Raw genomic sequence first — 22326 nt, 5'->3', positions numbered from 1 at the left:
CAGGACAAAGGAAGCTATGACTTTTTGCTTATTCATTAAAATTTATTCAACATATGCTAAAGTCTTATGTCTAAGAACTACGCAAGCACAGTGGCTACGGCAGAGAATAAGACAAACCGGTTCCAGTTCTTGAGGTGCTCACATACTAGTAAGGAAGAGAAACAATAAGCAAACAAATCAGACAAGGGCTATTTTTACAATGTTCATGAGGAAACTTGGAAGATGTCACCTTTAAAGTTCATTTGGGAAGGACACAGTTGACCGTACTGATCGTGTCATTCCCCCCTGCCTTTTTTTATGAGACAGAGTCTCACTCTGTTGCCAGATCGGAGTGCAGTGGCGCAATCTCAGCTCACTGCAAACTCCACCTCTTGGGTTCAAGCAATTCTCCTGCCTCAGCCTCCCAAGTAGCTGGGACTACAGGCGCACGACACCACGTCTAGCTAATTTTTGTATTTTTAGTAGAAATGGGGTTTTACCATGTTGGCCAATATGGTCTAGATCTCTTGACCTCATGATCCGCCCACCTCAGCCTCCCAAAGTTCTAGGATTATAGGCATGAGCCACCACGCCCGGCTGCATTATGCCCTTTTGATGGCAATATCTTGAATAAGTAAGCATGTGTAAGGAGTATATGTGTGTGTGTTCAGTTACTCTAACAGATTAATAACTCTGCTATGAATTTCAACATCATCATACCATCTCACAACAAACTTGATCCAGTTTCTCTGATCAGCAATATATGAGGCAACAGAAGAGACACTGTACAGGATACCAGGTGAGTAGAACACATCTCTATCCTCCACACACTTAGGATCTAATGGTAGACACAGGCAAGTATATAGATAACAACAGCAATAGAAAAAATTAAGTCCTAGAAGAGAGGTGAAACCCAGCCATTTTGGAAGCATTAAGGCCCAGAGTGGTCAAATGATTTCATCAATGTCACATAACTTATTAGTGAGTTAGAGGAAGGGAAAGTACTTTTCCCACTGAGTCCCAGAAAATGTCACATGACACAGAATCAGCATCTTTCAACAGCCCAAAATACAATCATTCTCCCTTATAGAGTTGCCTGTAGATTCAAGTTTAATGGAGTCAATAGTTTGAACAGCAAATTGGAAATTAACAGGACTAGATTCTGCTGGGAAATTTGGTAAATCCTTCACTTCTGCTTCTATTTCTCTATCTGCAAAATGAGGCAACAAGTTTGAAGCCAGTCTGCCATTCTGTGGAGAGAAAAGTATAAAAAAAAAATAATGGTTTCTGACCTCTTATTTCACACAAGGCCCCATGTTAGACACCATATTATATGTGTCACTTAATCCTCACAACATCTCAGTGTGGTAGAAATTACTCCCATTTTGTAGATAAGTATGTAAGTTAAAAGAGGTTAAGAACCCTGCCCAAGGTCAAATAGCTATGCAAGAGTCAGAATTCAAATGCCATCTGTCTTCACCTCTGGGCTGCTAAGCAACCACCCACTGGAATAATTTGAGGTACTATTAAAAAGGCACTATGTGGGCCCAAGCCATTAGAAGCAAGATCAGCCATGTGATAAACTGTGATATAATTGTGAATAAAAAGTCTTCACTGGAATTTTAATTTTAGGACTTAATCACTAAGATAATATGTGTTCTATAAATATACAAGTTAAAATAATTTTTCTTCTAGTAAATTGTGTTTTCAAGTTTTCTGTAATTGTATCTATGAAAAGAACACAGACAGAATTATATAATCCCTGAGGTGAAGGAAGGACATGAAGAGAAATTTTTTCTGCCTGGAGAAGGCAGAGTGTGCAAAATATTTATATATACCAAAGACACTGCACAAGCCACCTCCTGTCCCTCTTTTTCCACCTACTGCCTTCCTCCCGGTGTGCTGTATCAATACTAGTTCAGCTAGCTCTTCTTACTTCGTTGTATAACCCAGCCATCCTACCATTTTCCTCCCACACTTCTGCCTGAGGGCCTAGGCTGTCAGAGGATAAAGAACAATTGAAGGCTGATGTGATCCCAGTAAGCACAACCAATTACAAGCTGTGTAACTATGAAAAAAATATTCCAACCCTCTAAGACTCAGTTTCCTCACTTGTAAATGGAGAACTTTATATCTATCACTTTGTTAGGAGATAATAAAGGGAGAGAAAAACACTTCTGTGGTGCTGACAGCTCAGGAAGTAGTTTCCCCTTTCAAAATCAAAATTTGTAGTGGAGAACAAAGAATATTGGGAATGCTATATGTTTCCTGTCACTTATCCTGCTCACTCTACCCACTGTAGAAGGGGGAAAAGTGGCAATGTTTGCAAGAGGAACACTTGTTTGCTGCTCCAGAAATCATCAGGGGAAACAGTAGAAAGTTGTCTACTTGAGAAAACTTTAGTTTGGTGAATAAGGTTAGTTGGCTTTGAGCACAGAAGCTGAGTCCTTGCTCCAATACTTGGTAGCTGTGTGACCTTGGACAAGTGGCTTAGTCTGCTTGGATGTCAATTTATAGCTTGGAAATAAAATCACTGCTTGCCTAGCCTTCTGCACAGGAAGGGTGTGAATGCCAGAGGACATCAGGGATGTGAAGGTACCACCCGTACAATACTTATAACCTAAAAATGATCTCAACTGCCTGGAAGACAAAATTTAGGAGAGCAGAGAAAAGTGGATCTGTTACCACTCCTGGAAAGCAAATTACTTGTGTTCCCAAAGGCAAAAAGTAAGTCAGAACTCAACTTCTTAATGAAACAGATGACTTCCAACCTTTAACTTTCTCAGATCTACCTCAGTATTGGTTCTTCACAGACAGTTTGAAACGCTTCATAATTCACACCCTCTACTTGTCTTTTATATGACTCTGATCAATGCAGCTAATTTCAAAATTTATATAACATAAAAATTACCACTCCAATTACATTTTACTAGATATAAGAATCCTAAAGATGGGGAATATCCCATTCATCTTTCATCCCCACTGTTTATAACAGTTCAAAAATAGAAGCTGATAAATAATTGCTGAATTAGTGACTAAATGAATATATATAAAGTATGGGTGCAAGTGTGGCATGCAACCAAATATACATCCTTGGCAATATTTCATAATCATTAGACATTTAAGTTCTGCCCAAGACTGAACTTTCACTCCTTCTAGAACTTGCATGAGCATTTATTACAAACGTGAAATATTTTAACAGAGTCAAGAATTTTCATTGGACATATTTGATACACAGAGAGGAAAAAAAACACTAATCATGTTGATTACTTCAGCATGCTTCAACTTTTCATGCTTGAATTTTACTCTTTGTAAACTGGATCTTACTCTATATCAAACACACAGACCTTGGCTGTGGCACTGATACCAATATGGCCACTAACTGTGGGGTATTATAACACCAACTATTCAACAGGTCAGCTCAGAACCCAAGTCCCTAAAGAGGATCTCATGCTGGAAATTTTAACATTTCTTATGATAGCATAATGAATAATGCTTACAGCATGCCAGAAAATCAGACAGTACACAATTTTTACAGTGTTCAAACCCAGCATCTGTTCCATGGAATGCTACAGTATATGCTGTATATTAATACAGATGTGGCCCTCACTAGACCCACCTGGAATAAAAACGTCTTGTATATGTAGTGCAGGATGATGTCAGAATAGATCTGGCCACCTTTGCATTAGAAAATCCTCCCTGCAAGTCTTTTCCAGAATAGGGCCTCTACCAGGACCACTGAATACTACATCACCAAATTTAAAGGAGGTATCCAGGCCAGGCACAGTGGTCCATGCCTGTAATCCCAGTACTTTAAGAGGCCAAGGTGGGATGACCACTTTAGCCCCGGAGTTCGAGACCAGCCTGGACAACACAGTGAGACCCCACTTCTGCAAAAAATAAAAATAAAATCAAGGAGGTATCCAGCTTCAACCAGATATGTGCCACTCAGTGACACCCACTAATTCAATCCACTAGTGTGTGGCAATCTGCTTAGTTCAAGTACTGCTTGGTCCTGTCTACCAAAGATGGAACCATGAGCTGGAAAACCAATCCCATTTCCCTTAATTTTTAACTTTACTTTTTTACTTTTAATTTTTGGTGTGTCAGTAAAATTGAGTAGTGGCGTACTCAATTCATTCTCTTGATATCTATTTTCTTCTCTTTTATTCCTCTATGGAAAGAGTAAACTGAATAGCTCATTTTGTCTTAGAGGGATGAGGCCAGCTCCCAAATCTCACTTACGAAATATAACATATGAGTAGCGCATCCTGCTTTTAAGAGAATGTGAGCACAGGAGAATGAAGAGAATACACATTGTATATTTCCCTGAGTGGAGTAGACTTCTGGTTCTGTAAATGTAACAGAGTCCAAAATCCTTTAGTGCAACATTGAGGTCTGCAAAGAAAATGTAGCTTATTTGTTTTTATAATTGATCAGATCTTCCTCTTAAGCTTACTGCTTGATGGTAATGCTAGAGGTGTAAGGAAGGAGGCAAGGATCCTTTATCACAACACAAACAATTGATTAGAAACACTTCATGTACATTTGTGGTAGAGTTTATCTTTGTCAGTAGAACTTTTACTAGTAATTATTTTTCTATTAAGATACTGTGATTCTACCTCTGAAAATCCAACCTCCTTTTTCTTATACTCTTATAATACTCATTTGTCCCATTTCATAAGAATTGCTTCTTACTGGTAGATATATCATACTAGTATTATAGTGATTATAAAGTCAATGCTTTCTCCTCACCATACTGCAGAGAGGACACTACAAAAATCAAATAAACAAGAAAAATATAGACTGTTTGTTTTTTTCCGTAGATTTGTGGTGGTCAAGTAAAAGATACCTGAGTATCTTAAGATAAACAACTTCATTTGCCACAATAATAATTTCATCTTTTCAAATGATTAAAGACCTACATATAGATAGATACTTTTCTTCAGTCTAGCCTACCAGTATTGAAATAGGTAATATCAGCCCTGTCCCAACTACCAGTGCTCTCACACTGACATAAACTACATGCACCTCTCCTCCCCAGAATTACCCTTTCCAAGCCCCATTCCCTCATACTCCTGCTTTCTGGCAGATAATATAATTAGCTAATTCATACAGTACTAATATACTGTTCCAACAATAACAAAAAGCTGAATTATAACAAATTTACTCGGGCTTCTGCTCTGGCAAATACGGAGTGTCAGAGATCAGATTTATACTCTTGTCTGAAAAAATAACAACATAAAATATATAAAACAGTGGGTTTCAACACAGTGGGCATTAGACAACAAAGTATAGTAATCCCTGAAAGATGGAAAACAAGAGAAGTATGTTCTGTAATAACAACAGCTCACTGCCTACAGTAATGTTCCAGGCCAGGTGCAGTGGGAGTAAGGGAGCACTGGTCTCCCTGAGTTGAAGAATAAAGGTGAGAAAGATCAAGGTAGCTGGAGTTACAGAACAGAATACCAGAGAGGAGAGAAATACAAGGAGAGATAACTATGGAGATGTGAAGAGGTTTCTTCCTTCAGTTTTTTTTTTGTTTGTTTGTTTGTTTGTTTCCTTTTGAGACAGGGTCTCCCTCACTCTGTCACCCAGGCTGGAGTGCAGTAGCGTGATCTCAGCTCACTGCAACCTCTACTTCCTGGGCTCAAGTGATCTCCACCTTCAACCTCCCAAGTAGCTGGGACCACAGGGACGTACCACCATGCCTGGCAAATTTTTGTATTTTTTGTAGAAACGGGGTTTTGCCATGTTGCCCAGGCTGCTCTCAAACTCCTGAGCTCAAAGCCATCTGCTGCCTCAGCTTCCCAGTGTGCTAAGATTACAGGCATGAGCCACCACGCCCAGCTTTCTCCAGTCTTTAGCTGAGTACTAATCAGCATATGCATGTGAGGAAACTAACCAAGGCTGGGCAAAGAACCACCCAAGTAACAGTGCCTGGTACTCACACAGCATCAGGAACAGTGCCTGATCCCTCCATCTGTACTGGAAAAGCTCATAACTTACTGAGCATTAAATAGGGTACTCAGGATTTTTTTGCCTCACCAGTGGAAAAAACTAACCCCACACAAAACGTTCTTCAGGTATCATCTAACAAACCTTAAAAGTTAGACTTGATAAGCTCAAACTGTTTGAAAGTAACTTAATCATGTTTCAGAACAAAACTCAAGGACATTTACAAGAATAGAAAAATGTCCAGCACCAAACAAAGTAAAAGTCACAGTATCTAGCATATAATCAAAACTTATCAGACATTCAAAAATCAGGAAAATATGACACATACTGAAGAGAAAAGTCAATCAATCCAAACCGATTCAGAAATGGCACAAATGATGGAATTAGAAGGCAAGGACATTAAAACACTTGTTTTAACTGTATTCCACATGTTCAATAAACTAGAATATATGCTAGTGAAGCAGGATATTTCCCTGACCCCTTTATGGGTGGGAACTGGAGTGCACAGGCACTAGAACTAGCCAGCCACTTCAGCCCAGCAAGGGTGAACTCCACTCATTCACTGCTCCACCCTCACCAGAGGGCGAGGGCAGGTGAGCAGATGCCGGAGCTGGGGCGAGTGCTTTTGGGCTCTGGCAGGAGTGAACTCCATACCAGCCCCACAGCAGCATTTAAAGGGGGCTGTGCCCGCAACCCCTCAACCCAGGAGGAAGTGTTACACTATTCTTTCATCTCTGCTGTTTGCAGATGGCTGTTTGCAGATGGCTCAAGCTCAGTGGAGGGTCAGTGTGACAGCCTTTTGCGCCTGCACTTGTGGCAGCCGAGTTCTTGTCTAGCATCCAGGAGGAATGAGATCACATAAACAAATTGAAGATAGTAAATGCAGGAGATTTGATTGCTGCTGAAAGTGGCTTTTAGTGGGAAGAAGAGCTGAAAAGGGGATGGAGTGGAAAGATAATCTTCCCCTGAAGTCTCCTCTGTAAAGCTATGCCATCAAGCTGTCCCTCTGAAGTCAAGCCACTTCTCTACAATGTCCAACTGTAGTCTTGGATGTCCAGCTGCTTCTCTGTCTGCCAGCTGAGCCTGGGGTGTTTAGGGGCATGGGATGTGGGAGCAGAGCAGGCAACATTTGAGGGGGGAAACAGGGATGTAAGTTCTCACTTTGGGCCATGGTATCAGGCTTTTTGGCTTGAGGGTGGGGCCCTCACCAGGGACCTGCCCTCTTCTTCCCAGAATTTCCCTGCCTCTTTTCTCTATCACTAGAAGATATAAAAATGATTCCAATCAAAATTGGAGAGATGAAAACTGTGATGTGAGAAATGCAAAGTAAACTGGATGGGATTAATGGCAGATTATACATTGCAGAAAAAGATTAGTGAACTTTAAGACATAATAATAGAAACTACACAAAAGGAGAACAGAAAGAAATAAGACCAAGGGAAAAAAAGATAGAAAACAGAGATCAGTAGGCTGTGGGAAAACATTAAGAGGCCTAATATACATGTAAAAGGAGTGGAAGATGATGGGAAAAGAAAAAACATTTGGCCAAATACTCTGTAAACTGAATTTCAAAAACTACAAACACACAAATTCAAGAAGCTCCCAAAACCCCAAGAACAAAGCAAAATTAAGAAACCAAAAAAAAGCAGATCATAATTATTTGCTAAAAGATTATTTTAGAAACTTGCCTCTCCCCTGAAGAAATTCTCTTCCCACAGTCCACTTTACTGTGCCTGAAGGTGACGCAGGATATTTTCTTGACCCCTTTGTGGGATTCATGACAGGGGTGCCCCATGTACTCAGCCTGCCCTGCTCAATCCCTCACAAAAGGGAACGAGTGCAAGAACTACAGTGAGGAAGTGCAGAAACCTGCTGTCAGGAGCAAACACTGTTTGCTCAGGTCCACCATGCTCCACCCCTCATGGGAGGGAGCACAGGGGGTGGTGAGTGCAGCAACCAGCTGGCCGCTTCAGTGCCAGCAGGAGCAAATTCTGTGTGGTTCCCATGGCAGTGTCCAGGTGAGGGTGCCTGTGACCCCAAGGCCCCAGAGGGTGTGTTACAATACTCTCTTAGCTCTGCCATCCACAGACAGCAGTGTGTTATCAGCTCAGTGGGCCCTCTGCCTTGTCATGTAGGGTGGCTGCCCTCGTCCAATGATGGCAAAGGGCCAATGTGACAGTCTTTTTGAGTACCTGCACTTGGTGCATCCCAAATTCTTGTCCAGTGCCCAAGAGGAATGAGGTTATGGAGATGAATTGAAGGATGGTGAATGCAGAGAATTTTATGGAGTGGTGAAAGCAGCTTTCAGTGGAGAGGGGAGCTAAAACAGGGACAGAAAGAGGTCACTCTCCCCTGAAGTCAAGCACACATTAAAATATTATCTTTAAAAAATATTTTCCATAATTGGAATTATTATACAAACTTAATTTTTATTTATTATTTTATTTATTTATTTATTTTTTTTTTTGGAGACGGAGTCTTGCTCTGTCACCCAGGCTGGAGTGCAGTGGCACAATCTCAGCTCACTGCAACCTCCACCTCCAGGGTCCAAGCAATTATTCTGCCTCAGCCTCCTGAATAGCTGGAAATACAGGCATACACTGCCATGCCCAGCTAATTTTTTGTATTTTAGTAGAGACAGGGCTTCATCACGTTGCCCAGGCTGGTCTTGTGCATCACTGCACTCCAGCCTAGGTGACAAGAGCAAAATTCCATCTCAAAAAAAAATTAAAAATAAAAATCACATCGGGGTAAATGGGGTACCTGTCACCTCAAGCATATCTCATTTCTTCGTGTTATAAACAATCCATTGTTATTAGTTATTTTAAAATGTACATTACTATTGACAGCAGTCACCCTATTGTGCTATCAAATACTTATGCATTCTATCTAATTATATTTTTGTACCCATTAACCGTCCCCACTGGCTCCCTACCCCACACCCTACTACACTTCCCAGCCTCTGGTAACCATCATTGTACTTTCTATCTCCATAAGTTCAATTGTTTTAATTTTTAGCTCCCACATATAAGTGAGAACACATGAAGTTTGTTTTTATGTGCCTGTCTTATTTTATTTAATATAATCTCCTCCAGTTCCAACCATGTTGGTGCAAATGAAAGGATGTCATTCTTTTTTATGGCTGAATAGTACTCCATTGTGTATAGGTACCACATTTTCTTTACCCATTCATCTGTTGATGGATACAGGTTGCTTCCAAATCTTGGCTATTGTTAATAGTGCTGCAATAAACATGGGAGTACGGAGGTCTCTTTGACATTCTGATTTCTTTTTTTTCTAATTATAGACCTAGCAGTGGGATTAATGGGTCATATGGTAGTTTTGTTTATAGTTTTTTAAGGAACCTCCAAACTGTTCTGCATAGTGGCTGTACTAATTTACATTTCCACCAACAATATGCAAGGATCTCTTTTTCTCCACATCTTTGCCAGCATCTGTTACTGCCTGTCTTTTGGATAAAAAACATTTTTACTGGGGTGAGTTGATATCTCATTGCAGTTTTGATTTACATTTCTTTGATGATCAATGATGTTGACCACTTTTCCATATATCTGTTTGCCATTTGTATGTCTTCTTTTGAGAAATGTCTATTCAGATCTTTTGTCCATTTTTTAATTGAATTGTCAGTTTTTTTTCCTTTTGAGTTGTTTCAGCTACTTCTATATTCTAGTTATCAATCCCTTGTCAGATGGGTAGCTTGCAGATATTCACTCCCACTCTGTGGGTTGTCTCCTCACTTTCTTGATTGTATCCTTTGCTGTGCAGAAACTTTTTAACTTGATATAATCCTATTTGACCATTTTTGCTTTGGTTGCCTGTGCTTCTAGGATATTATGCAAGAAATCTTTGCCCAGACCAATGTCCTGGAGAGTTTCCAACTTCTTATTTTGATAATTAGTAATTAAAGGGAAAATTATGCTTTTAAGAGCAAGTACAGTTCAACCCCAGTTGATGGGGGAAAAAAAGCTGTCCTTTTCCAAAAGAAACTGCTAAGAATTTTTAAAAATAAATATTAAAATTTGGAAATCATCATTTAAAGTCTCCCAATTATATAATTGATTTAGGCACTAAATCAAACAGAATATCTCTATACAGCACTAGAATATCACTACACAGATTATTTGCTAAATGCAAAAGAGAAAATATACCTTTTTGCTGAAAAGATCTGTTGGACAAACACTAAACAAATAATATAGATACACAGAAATGTAGAATCACTAAGACAACCTGATACTCATGCCCCCCAATGAAATACAATATGAACTACACAATATCACTCACAAAGTGTTACTGCCAAAAGTATTTAACCTAAATCTAATCAAGCCTTTAGACTTGTATGTACAGAACATACATACATATACATAGATATAAACACACATGTATGTTACAGGTAGTTACATAGGCATGAGAGGGGCAGTAGAGGGGTCTGCCCCCACCCATTAAGAATATGAGGTGTTGGTTCAATGACTATCACACTGCCTCTCTAAACATGGTAATTCAACAGCAGCAGGGAGAGACAATCTCCTGATGATCCACAGCTATTAACATTAAAAGAATTCATTGAATGCAGATGCCAGGGAGAAGAAACCTCCTAGACATGCGCATTAAGAGACAAAATGGTGAAATATGACCTTTCAGGTACACGCCACCAGAAAATGGGAAGAAGCCTCAGATGAGCATGCATGTCACTCCCTAAACACATTACGTGTGCTCACTGCCTTAAGGGTAAGGAGGGCATTGTGCGTGCAGAAAGCCCATCCTATGGGAAGAAGCATGGGAAAGAGGCAAGCCTATAAAGCCCTAGGATCAAAGTTAAATGTTCTTTTTAACCTTTGGGTACTATCTTGGATCTCTTTCAAGTGAATTTTCCACTCTTTCCTGTTCTAAAGCCTTTTAAATAAACCCACTCCTGCTCTGAAACTTGCCTTGGTCTCTTTTTCTGCTCTGTCAAATTCTTTCTTCCGAGGAGACAAGGACTGCAGTTGCTGCAGTCCCACATGGATATGCCACCAGTAACTCAGGGTAACTTGGATCTCTTCTACTGCTAACACAAACACACACACACACACACACATCTACATATATCATATATACATATTAATATGTGTGTATATACATATATGTGTTTATATATATCTGTATAATATATACACAGATATATATATAGTCTTAAAATTTTTTTGAAAAGCTTTGCTGGACCCCACCTCCTCTTCCAGTTGGTTCATTGTTTTCCTTTGTAACAAAATTCCCTGAAAGCCCCATGTGTAATTGCTGATTTCAATTACTCCCTACTAAGCTTCCCTTAAACAATTTTGAGTCAGACTTTTACCCCCAACATGCCACCAAACCTTATTTCAAAGTCGTAGATGTCTTAAGTATTGATAAAACCTACAATTGATTTTCAGTCTCCAGCACATTTGACATATTAATAGCATTGATATGTGGCCATACCTCCTCCTTTGATATTCTTTCTTCACTTGGTTTCAGACATCATACTCCTTGGTTCTCCTCCCCTCTCACTGTTAATTCATTCTTAGTCACTTTTACAGACTCCTTAGTTATCCCGGACCTGTTAGTTGGAACACCCCAAGCCTCAATCTTTGAACCTCTTCTGTTTGTACTCAGTAATTTGGTGATATCATTCCACCTCCTGGCTTTTACTATCATCTCTATGCTATGTTAACCACAACTGCATCTCTCTGCTAACCTCTAGAATCCTATTTCTGACTTAAGAGCTGCAAGCATATTGCCTATCAAATATTATCCTGTTGGATGTCTAATACTAATCTCAGGCCTTACATTGTCCAAAAGTTAACTCTTTATCTTCCCTCTCAAAATCTGCTTCATCTATACATTTTCCCATCTGAACTAATGGTAATTCCTTCCTTTTAAGTGCACAAGCCAAAAATACTGGTTTCAACTTTCACTCCTCTCTCTCGCTCTCACCCCATATCTAATTGGTCCTCTTGGCTCTACTTTCAAAATACATCCAAAATCCAACCACTTCTCACTTTCGTCCAAGGAACCATGCTTCTCATCTTGATCACTTCAGTAAACCAATCAAGATAGGTCTCTCTACTTCCACTCTTGCCCAGCCCCCATCTATTTTCCTTGTAGGTTTTAAAAGGATCACTTTGTCTGCTCTGATCAGGTCACTCGGGATTTCTTAACCGTCCTACAAGGCTATATATGATCTTACCCCCACCTCATTAACTCTTTGACCTCAATTCCTAATATTTTCCCCTTAATCATTCTGCTCAGGCACACATCCCTCCTTACTATTCCCAGTATATTCCAGAGAATAAGATAAAACAAGGCCACAGATGATTTGCAGGTCTCTATGTCTATGGTTCCCTTGCATCCTACTCACAAATATCAGCTTTTCTTCACCCTATTCTAACAGAACACTTTTTTCTTAAAATGCATCATGGATTGGTAGAGATTTTTAGAGTTAAAGGATCTTCAATAATTTATTCTTTCATTCTTCAAGCATTCACTGGTCACTTTGGGTTAAATCCTTAGTGGATGCTCATATATGAGACAAGGACCTTTCTTTTTTCTTGAACTCAAGTGGGGAGAAATAAACACATAAGAAGATAATTACAACACAAAGTGGTGGATATAGATATATTTCAAGATATCACGAGAACACAGAGAAAGAGTACTTATTTGTCTGAGGAGGATCAGATGTGACTCTCCAGAGGCAATCATATCTGAGGAATTTAAATCTCCAATTCCACCACTGCAAGACAGTGACTTTTGGCATACTGCATAGAACCTGTGGTATCAATTTGCTTGTTTATAAATTTGGGATGATAGTGCCTGCCTCACAAGTTTCTTCTGAGTGCCAATAGAGAGGATAGATGCTCGTTAAAGTGCCATAAGAGTGTTACCTATAGTTACCATCCTTCTCTGGCCTCTTACCCACCACCATCCACACAGAAGTAGCTGCTTTAGAAAGTATAGTATCTGTTCATACAGCATCAAGCATCTGTAAAAATGAACTTATTAACTCAGTGCCTAGAGTTCAATATCTTGAAAAACTTAAGTGCTTCTTATTTTTATTCTAAGCTTTACACACTGTTCTGAAGAAATGAACCATATTTTGTTGAGGGCAATGCTATCACATTCATCTACACAAGCCCAGTCAATATGCATTGATTTGTGTTCTAATATTCATGAAACAATGGCTCAAATACAGTTCAAATACAGTCCTCTGTATTTGGATCTATTTCATGCCACAAATGAACAGCTAATAGAGCTGTAGTTAATGACTGTTACATCAGAGAAAACACTAATGCAACATCCATCCTGATTGACTGCAAGGAGCCTTGGAAGAAACATAATTCATGTGAAATTCTCATAGCAATCAATTTTTCCCCTTAACATTTTTCTGGAACCTACTGTGTACCAACGAATGAACTGGGTAATATTGGGAAATATAAAGGAATTGGTTAGTATTCCTGCACCTGACTTTATAGTAAAACACAGGACTTGCCTCTGGTTTCCTCCTATAAAGTGCCAGATATCTTCTTTTTTGTAAGATAATTAGGAAAAGAAAAAAAAAAAACTCTAAAAAAAAAAAAAAACCTGTGAATTGGGTGCTATGGTGCTTTTAAAAAATGACTACAAATTTTTTATACCACTCCTATAAAGAGGTGAGACCTGGGATAAAAGAAAAACTTCAGCCAAATTAAATTTAAAGGAGTTTAATTGAGCAATGAATGATTCATGAATTGGGCAGCCCCCAGAATCACAGCAGATTCATAGAGACTCCAGGGGTATCTTGGGGAAAGAACAATTTTATAGGCAAAAAAGATCAAGTGATATACAGGAATCTGAAGTGAGGTACAGAAACAGTAAGAATGGTTACAGCTCAACATTTCTGAACACAGTTTGAACATTCAGCAGTCTATGAGTGGTTGAAGTATGGCTACTGGGATTGGCCAAAACTCAGTCATTGTTACAGGTACATACTATTAAGTTAGGTTTTCAATTTTGTCTGACTATTAAACTAGGTTACAGTTCATCCACAAGGATGCAAATATAGAAGGATGGAGGCTTTCTCAGGACATATTTAGTTTGCCTTAACAATTCCCCCCTTTTGGACATTTACTCAATTTTGAGAGATTGACCAAAACCTTAGTCATTGATGTTGCTATCACTATTGTATTTATATGGTTTTGAAACCCACTGGGAAACAGTGTAACAGTGGGTTTCACAAGGAGAGAATAAGGACTAAGTAGAGGGTACCTCCTTATGCTGGAATATCCTGTTTACAGGACAAAAACAAAACCTGGTCTGTTCTAGGATCTATGTGTTTTCTTAAAGCCTTAGTTTGATTATGTCACATTTAGCACAAGTGACTCTATTTTAGTTTGGTTTGGTTTAGTGGGGCCTAATGTATGAGCTCAGTCCAAAATAATGGCCTCACATAATTTTGTTTTTAAAAAATTCCCCGTTTTTGGCCAGGTTCTCACTTAGGTGAGAGTATGACCAACACATAAGGCCTTAGCACCAGTCTCATTTACCATCATTTTGGGTTTCCCATCTCAGCATGTCATTCATAGGTTACGGTGTCCTCATGGTCACACATTTCTTTCAGCTTTTGTCATTCCAGTTGAAGAGACACAATTTCACATTCTAGAGATGGCTGCATGCAAATATTTAAAACTTTTGAGAGCATAGGCCAGGCTTGCTGACTCATGCCTGTAATCCCAGCACTTTGGGAGGCCAAGGCAGGCGGATCACTTGAGGTCAGGAGCTCAAGATCAGCCTGGCCAACATGGTGAAACCCCATCTCTACTAAAAATACAAAAAGTAGCCAGGCATGGCGGGCACCTGTAATTCCAGTTACTCTGGAGGCTGAGGCACAAGAATCACTTGAACCCAGGAGGCAGAGGTTGCAGTGAGCCAAGATCACGCCACTGCACTCTAACCTGTGTGACAGAGTGAGACTCCATCTCAAAAAAATAAATAAATAAATAAAATAAAAAATAAAACTTTTGAGAGAATACAGAGCACCAGGAAGACTATTATTATGACTATTGGGAGGATGATACCAAGATTTTTGAGTATGCTCCTTACCTGGGGTCCCTATAAACCAAACCATGTAAAATTAAATAGATTCAAGAATGAGCTAAATGAAGAGTCTACTCACTTGACTAAGTGGTCTTTTCATTAATCCCCTACAACTCAATTTTTATAATATACATTTGATGTATTTCTCATAGGCCACAAGTGTCAGCAGCTGCACAGGTACTTTTCTGTTTAGCCAATTCTATTATTTAGCATAACTTTCACAAGAGAATTTAAAGTCTGTTCTGTAATGATAGCCTTTGAAGTATCATTTGCTATAGAGGCTATTATGAGGGAGACATTCATAATTTTTGCCTCTTTTATTCTAAACCATGGAAAAAGGACCTAACAAATGATGTCCTTCTAGAAGAGTGAAGGCCTCCTGGCAATGTTCTCTTTAATCCAAGATGTGGGTTAAGAAGAGTTTTGACTGACTATGAGGCAACTTATGTACCACTAAAGTTTCTCACATACATTGGCCTTTATCTTTTATCTACTAAAGTATAAGATTATTCATGTATAAGGCTGGCTGCAAAATCCTTCACAAATAAAAGTATACCCTATAAGTGCACATAATGGACCCCCTTTCCATTTCTATTGTTCATAGAGGCATAAACAAGGAAAAAGTATTCAAAGATAAGACTCTTGCGATAGTAGAAGTATTGATCTGTGACCTTGGGAAAAGCCATTCACATCAAGGATGCCATCTTCTTCTGGGGAGAAATTTTCCTGGTTAGTTTCATCTTAAGGGTTCCAATGGGTGTACAGTTCCAAGAGTGTGAAGGGACCTCTCTCAGTTGTGAGATTACAAACCCAAGGTTCAAGCCTCCAAAGTTTTGCTGTAGTGTGGATGGCAAGGACACTCTTTCTCTGATATTCTCAGAAAATTCAACCTTCGGGTTCTAGATTGTGAAGCTGTTGTCCTCAGTGAGCCATGAAAAGCTTTCTTTGGCCTGGGCACGGTGGCTCACACCTGTAATCCCAGCACTTTGGGAGGCCAAGGCGGGTGGATCACGAGGTCAGGAGTTCAAAACCAGCCTGACCAACATGGTGAAACCCCTCTCTACTAAAAATATAAAAATTAGCTGTGCGTGATGGTACACACCTGTAATCCCAGCTACTCAGGAGGCCGAGGCAGGAGCTTGAACCCAGGAGGTGGAGGTTACAGTGAGCCAAGATCACACCACTGCACTGCAGCCTGGGTGACAGAGTGAGACTCTGTCTCAAAAAAAAAAAAAAAAAAAACCTTTCTTTACCTGGTGAAAATACACTGTAGCATAACAGTCTACTGTTGTAACATCAACCCTCTTGCATGGAAAAGCTTTTATACAACCAGAAAACATGCGTTGAAAATGACAATTGAATGGAATCCCTTTATAAATGTTTAAATGGCCCATTAGGTAGCCAAATGTACCTGAAGCTTTGCTTGTTTTCCCAGGAATATGGAACCAAACATTGGTTTTAAACTATTTCCACAATTTATAAGTCACTACATCAACATATTCAATTTGGATTATTTTATCTGTTCCATGATGGGTCATGGAATGCAAAACCTTTAATAACAAAAGCTTAAGGACTCAGGAAGGACAAGGCAGCTGTCCTGGTTCTTCATGAGTCCATGCTTAACAGTGGACTTACGTTCTCTTCAATACCAGTTGTTTCTCCAGTTTAGGTACATAGCACTGATAACTAATGGGTTATCATAGGTAATGTGACTTAGACCATGGAGTTCATTCAAATTCTATATTTGAACAATTTTAGTATTGGCTGATTTAGCATGATAATCCAGAGCTTGATTTTGAAAGGTTTGCTAAATGCCAAAGGTTTAAAACATTGGATATTATAAAATAGAATCTTAGGTTACCGTAAGTCATTCATTTAGCCAAAATGATAACTCAAAAATTTTAAAAAGGAAAAAACATTAGTCTGATAGAGAGGAGACTCAGTTTTCCAAACAAGACCCAACGAAGGTAGCATGAGGCCAACTGACTCTGTCTCCTTTACTTCCCTTCCACCTACACTTTCTTTCATAGTTCACTTAAAAGAAAAACAAAAACCTTTCATTATCTTTTAACATTACATAAAAATCCTTTTTAAAAGAGAAAACCAAATTTTATGTTTCCATCAGTGTGTTTTTAATGTTAAAGCTAGTTTTTTAAATAATATTTTATAAATCTATTCAGTTTTAATTAGTTTGACCATAAGGTCAGATTTTTATAAACCTTTCATAACCCTTTACAATTTTTTTCTCAGAGCAGAACAATGTTCTAAGAAAACTCTGTTGTGCTTCTATTCCAATATCCAATTTATGGGAAAAAAAACCTGAATAATGCCATTTTAACTTTAGCCAATATGTTCACACATAGAATATCTCATAATTAATTTTTATAAACCTTCTACAAACTGTTCAAACTTTATTTGATTTAAAACAATCCTTTAACCCTCTAACCTAGGCAAAAATTTACATTCCCATACTTTCATATAATCTCTTACAAAAAACACATTTCATTCTCCTTACACACCTTGCATGTAAACCTATTTTTTCCAGTAGTCTCAATTACATATTACAATGTTAACTCTTAGTGACTTTTATTTTTGGTGAAACCTTGGTAAATAAGGGATTTTAATTATGTACTAGGTGTGGAGCCTAAGGCCTAGACAGAAAAGCAAATAAGGTGTCTTTCCAGTGTCTAACTCCACATCTCCCAGGCCTTGCCTAGCTGTAAAACAGACAAGCTCTACAGTTAAGAGTCATAGTGGCATTTTATGAAGCATTTAGGAGACCTAATCGCCTTTAAATTATACAATATTTCTGGCATAAATTTCTTTTCATAAATTATTTCACAACTTACACAGACCATGTATAACATGTTTAGACTTTCTGACTTGCCCTAAACATCCCTCTTTTTATTTTTTATTTTTTTTTTTGAGACGGAGTCTCAGTCTGTCACCCAGGCTGGAGTGCACTGGCACAATCTCGGCTCACCGCAGCCTCCGCCTCCCAAGTTCAAACGATTCTCCTGCCTCAGCCTCCCAAGTAGCTGGGATTAAAGGCACGTGCCACCACACCCAGCTAATTTTTTGTAAACATCCCTCTTTCAAAACAACCAGTCATTTTATTTTAGAACAAGAATTTACCATAGAGCATCCTTTTTTATGTAAAATACTTTTTCTTTGTTACCTTATTTGCATAGTTAGGAGGCACGGCTAACTCCATATATCCCCAGGCCTTATTTAGAATTTAATGTCTCCAAAACAAATTGAATGATTTTCAAAAGTCAAAGTAGTTTATGACCTTAAAGCATTTAGCAAACCTAGTATCTAACCTGCATAATTTAGACAAAATGTCTTTATTTTATCAATAATCTTTTTCTTTCTTTCTTTCTTTCTTTTTTTTTTTTTTTTTTTTTGAGATGGAGTCTCACTCTGTCACCCAGGCTGGAGTGCAGTGGTGCAATCTTGGCTTACTGCAAGCTCTGCCTCCTGGGTTCATGCCATTCTCCTGCCTCAGTCTCCCGTGTAGCTGGGACTATAGGTGCCCACCACCACGCCCAGCTAATTTTTTTGTATTTTTAGTAGAGACAGGGTTTCACCATGTTGGCCAGGATGGTCTCAATCACCTGACCTCATGACCGCCTGTCTCGGCCTCCCAAAGTGCTGGGATTAGAGGCATGAGCCACCGTGCCCAACCTATCAATAATCTTTAAAGCTATTTTTATTTCCCAAAGATTACTAAATTTACATGAACTAAAAGGCATTACAGTTTTTATTTTGCTTTCAAAATATTTGATTTAAATGCTTATTTTTGTTTAAGCCAATTAGAGCTCTTTTATATAAACATTACACACAACACATATACAATTACATAGGCAGACAGAAGATTACTACAGTAGTCATAAGATTTTTCATTTGCCAGTTTTTAAGTTACTTAATTGGTTATTGGCTTTAGGGTGGAGACCTTGGAAGAACAGAGCCAGAAAAGGGGTTTCTGGTGCCTCCGTTATTCCCAAGGAGTCCAGGCTGTTAAAGCTTGAACATCCACTTTTAATTACACGGATTTTTAACCACAGCACTCTTTAATAAAGTCCTTTTAAAATTTTCTTATTAACCTGATTGTAGCCAGGCCAACCAGCCGATATTTCTGGCTTTTTAACTTTACCAAAGGTAACCTCCCAGGTGCTAAGAGAAAGGAAAATTTAAGATAATCCATGGAGGAGAAGAGACTACACAAGATTATGCAGATATTAAACCAAAAGGACTTATTTCCTAAGCAGGGACTCAAACCTAGACAGCCAGTGTGAAAGGCCAAAATCGTAGCTACTGAGCAACAGCACAGTGCAGTCTCTACTATCCTTCCCAGAAGGAGTCTAGAGTAGTTCATTTTGAGCTTGCAAAGCCTTTTAACTATTCAAGATAATTTTTAGAGCTAACTATGACATAAACCCTAAAATTCCTGTTCCCTGGAAGGCGGAGACCAAGAGAACATACTGCCATGTGGTTACAAGGTCAAGTTCCCAAGGACATAAAACAAGATGGAGACTCCACCCAGTTTTTTTGTTTGCTTCAGGGACCTACAGGAAAGTTTGTTATTGACCAGCTTGCTGGGTCATCTTGAGCAGAGAGCTTATGGGGTCCTAAGCCCATGTTTGACCCTAAGTTACCCCTCGACCCAGAAAAATGAATTCATAGCACAAATACAACAGTTTAAGGCTAGCTTCAGAATTCTTTTTTGCATTAATCAAAATTTTACAGAAGAGATAAACAGTGATTTTTACCATTCATTCAACCATTTGCCCAAAGAGAGAGATGCCAGAAATATGACTGGTAAAAAAATTACCCTTTTGCCAGCATCCCAGGCTTCTGGCTTCCCTTTCCCTGAGCAGCCCTAGTGACCTAGCTTGCCGCACCATCGTGCTGGGGCCAAGCTGAGAAGCCTTAGAAAAACATAGCCATTAGAATAGAAAAACATTCTAGAAAAACACTTTGGGAAAACATGTCAGAAAAACATTTCAGAAAAACAAGTCAGAAAAACATTTACCAGATGGACAGTACCCCACCCGGGTGTGTCAACAGATGGACAGGAGTCCGGGTCCGGGTGTGGCTATCAGGGACACCAGATGTCCAGGGTAGTGTCCCCCACATTCCCAAGAACCAAAGTAGAAAAACATTTCCAGGAAATACCCCTTCCCGCCTGTGAGCCCCCTGACCAACCAGTGTGGGACAGCTGGCTCAGGCCATAATTAGAGACCAATCAGTTGCTTCCAAACCTCGCGCCTTGAACCTTTTCAAATGTGTGAGCCAATCAACTTATTGTACCCCACCCTGTTTAAATTTGTAACCTCCCCCTGTGTGACTTTGTGGTTTTTGCCTTTATAAACAGTGTGCAACAGCCGTTCGGGGTCTCTCGGCCTCTTGTGCTGGGGACCCTAGCGCGCTAGCAATAAAGAGTGTCTCTTTGCTGTGACCCCCGTGTCGAGTGGTCTCTCGCGGCGGCCCCTCTCGAACTTGGAATCTTGAGCAAGGTTCCAACATTTGGGGGCTCGTCCGGGATTGGTCACCGCTTGACGACCCTCGACCTGCACGGTGAAGACCCACTCGGCCCGGGCCATCGACAGACGACCAGGCATCTTCAGGTACTTTCGTTTTTGTTTTGTTCGTCTTGCTTGTCTGTTTGAGTTGCCGGCTAATTTGGTTGAGTACTCAGTCTGAAGAAGTGTGGAAGGGGGGCAGACGTGCTCGGCACCTTCCCACTCGCGCCCCGGGGGACGCCCTGGTGGTTACCTGGAGGAGAATTGACGACCCCGTCAATCTCCTCGCCTCTGTAGGCAGGTTCTTCCTGCCATCTGAATCCGCAGACCGCCCTGGCGGTCGTCTGGAGGAAAACTGACGATTCCGCCAGTCTCCTCACCTCTGTAGGCCGGTTTTCCCGGCCATCTGAATCCTTCGTGGAACTGTGGCGCCGATCTCTGGCTGCGTGGCTTCTGTGTGTGTGCATACTCGTTGGTTTTCCTGCTGTCTTGTTTGTGTGTGTGTTAGAAATCGAGGACACGACTATGGGACAGACTCTGATGACTCCTCTATCTTTGACTCTTGCCCACTTTCCTGACGTACGGGCGCGAGCCCACAACCTCTCTGTAGAAATTCGCAAGGGGCGATGGAAAACCTTTTGCTCTTCTGAATGGCCCACCCTCGGTGTAGAGTGGCCCCAGGACGGAACTTTTGACCTCTCGATTATCTTGCAGGTTAAAACAAAGGTGATGGACCCAGGGCCCAGCGGCCACCCTGACCAGGTGGCCTATATCCTCACCTGGGAAGACCTGGTTCGGGACCCACCCTCATGGGTGAAGCCCTTCCTCCCCTCGGCTTCCCCCTCCCAGTCAACCCTCCTCGCCGTGGAAACCCCCCGAAACCAGACCCCAGTCCCTTTGAAGCCTGTCCTCCCGGATGAGATTCAGAAGGATCTCCTCCTCCTAGACCCTCTCCCTCCTCCGCCTCTCAATCCCCTCCTTAATCCCCCTCCTTACTCCACCCCTTCGGCACCACCCCTTTCTCCTTCCACCCCTTCGACCCCTTCCACCTCCTTGTATCCAACTCTTTCCCCAACCTCTTCTTCCACCCCCTCTCTGACCCCAATCCCCACGCCGGCACCACCTGACCTCACCCCTCAGACCCCTCCTCTGACACCCCGCCTCCGCTTACGGCGGGCCAAGGACCCTGGCGACCAGTCCACCTGGCAGGCCTCGCTTTTTCCCCTCCGCACCGTGAATCACACGGTCCAGTATTGGCCCTTCTCGGCCTCAGATCTCTACAATTGGAAGACCCATAACCCTCCTTTCTCCCAAGATCCGCAGGCCCTGACCGCTCTGATAGAATCTATCCTCCTCACTCACCAACCCACCTGGGATGACTGTCAACAGCTCTTGCAGGTTCTTCTGACCACAGAAGAAAGGCAGCGAGTCCTCCTCGAGGCCCGGAAACATGTGCCAGGGCCAGGAGGACTCCCGACCCAGCTCTCCAATGAGATAGATGAGGGATTTCCCCTCACCCGCCCGGATTGGGACTATGAAACAGCATCAGGTAGGGAGAGTCTCCGAATCTATCGCCAGGCTCTGTTGGCAGGTCTCAAAGGGGCCGGAAAGCGCCCTACCAATTTGGCCAAGGTAAGAACTATTACTCAGGAAAAGAATGAAAGCCCGGCGGCATTCATGGAGAGGCTCCTAGAGGGGTTTCAAATGTACACTCCATTCGATCCAGAAGCCCCGGAGCACAAGGCCACCGTGGCTATGTCAT

This window comes from Pan troglodytes, chromosome 2 (genome assembly GCF_028858775.2).
Source record: "Pan troglodytes isolate AG18354 chromosome 2, NHGRI_mPanTro3-v2.0_pri, whole genome shotgun sequence".
Classification (NCBI taxonomy): Eukaryota; Metazoa; Chordata; class Mammalia; order Primates; family Hominidae; genus Pan; species Pan troglodytes.
This window is presented reverse-complemented; position numbering follows the sequence as displayed.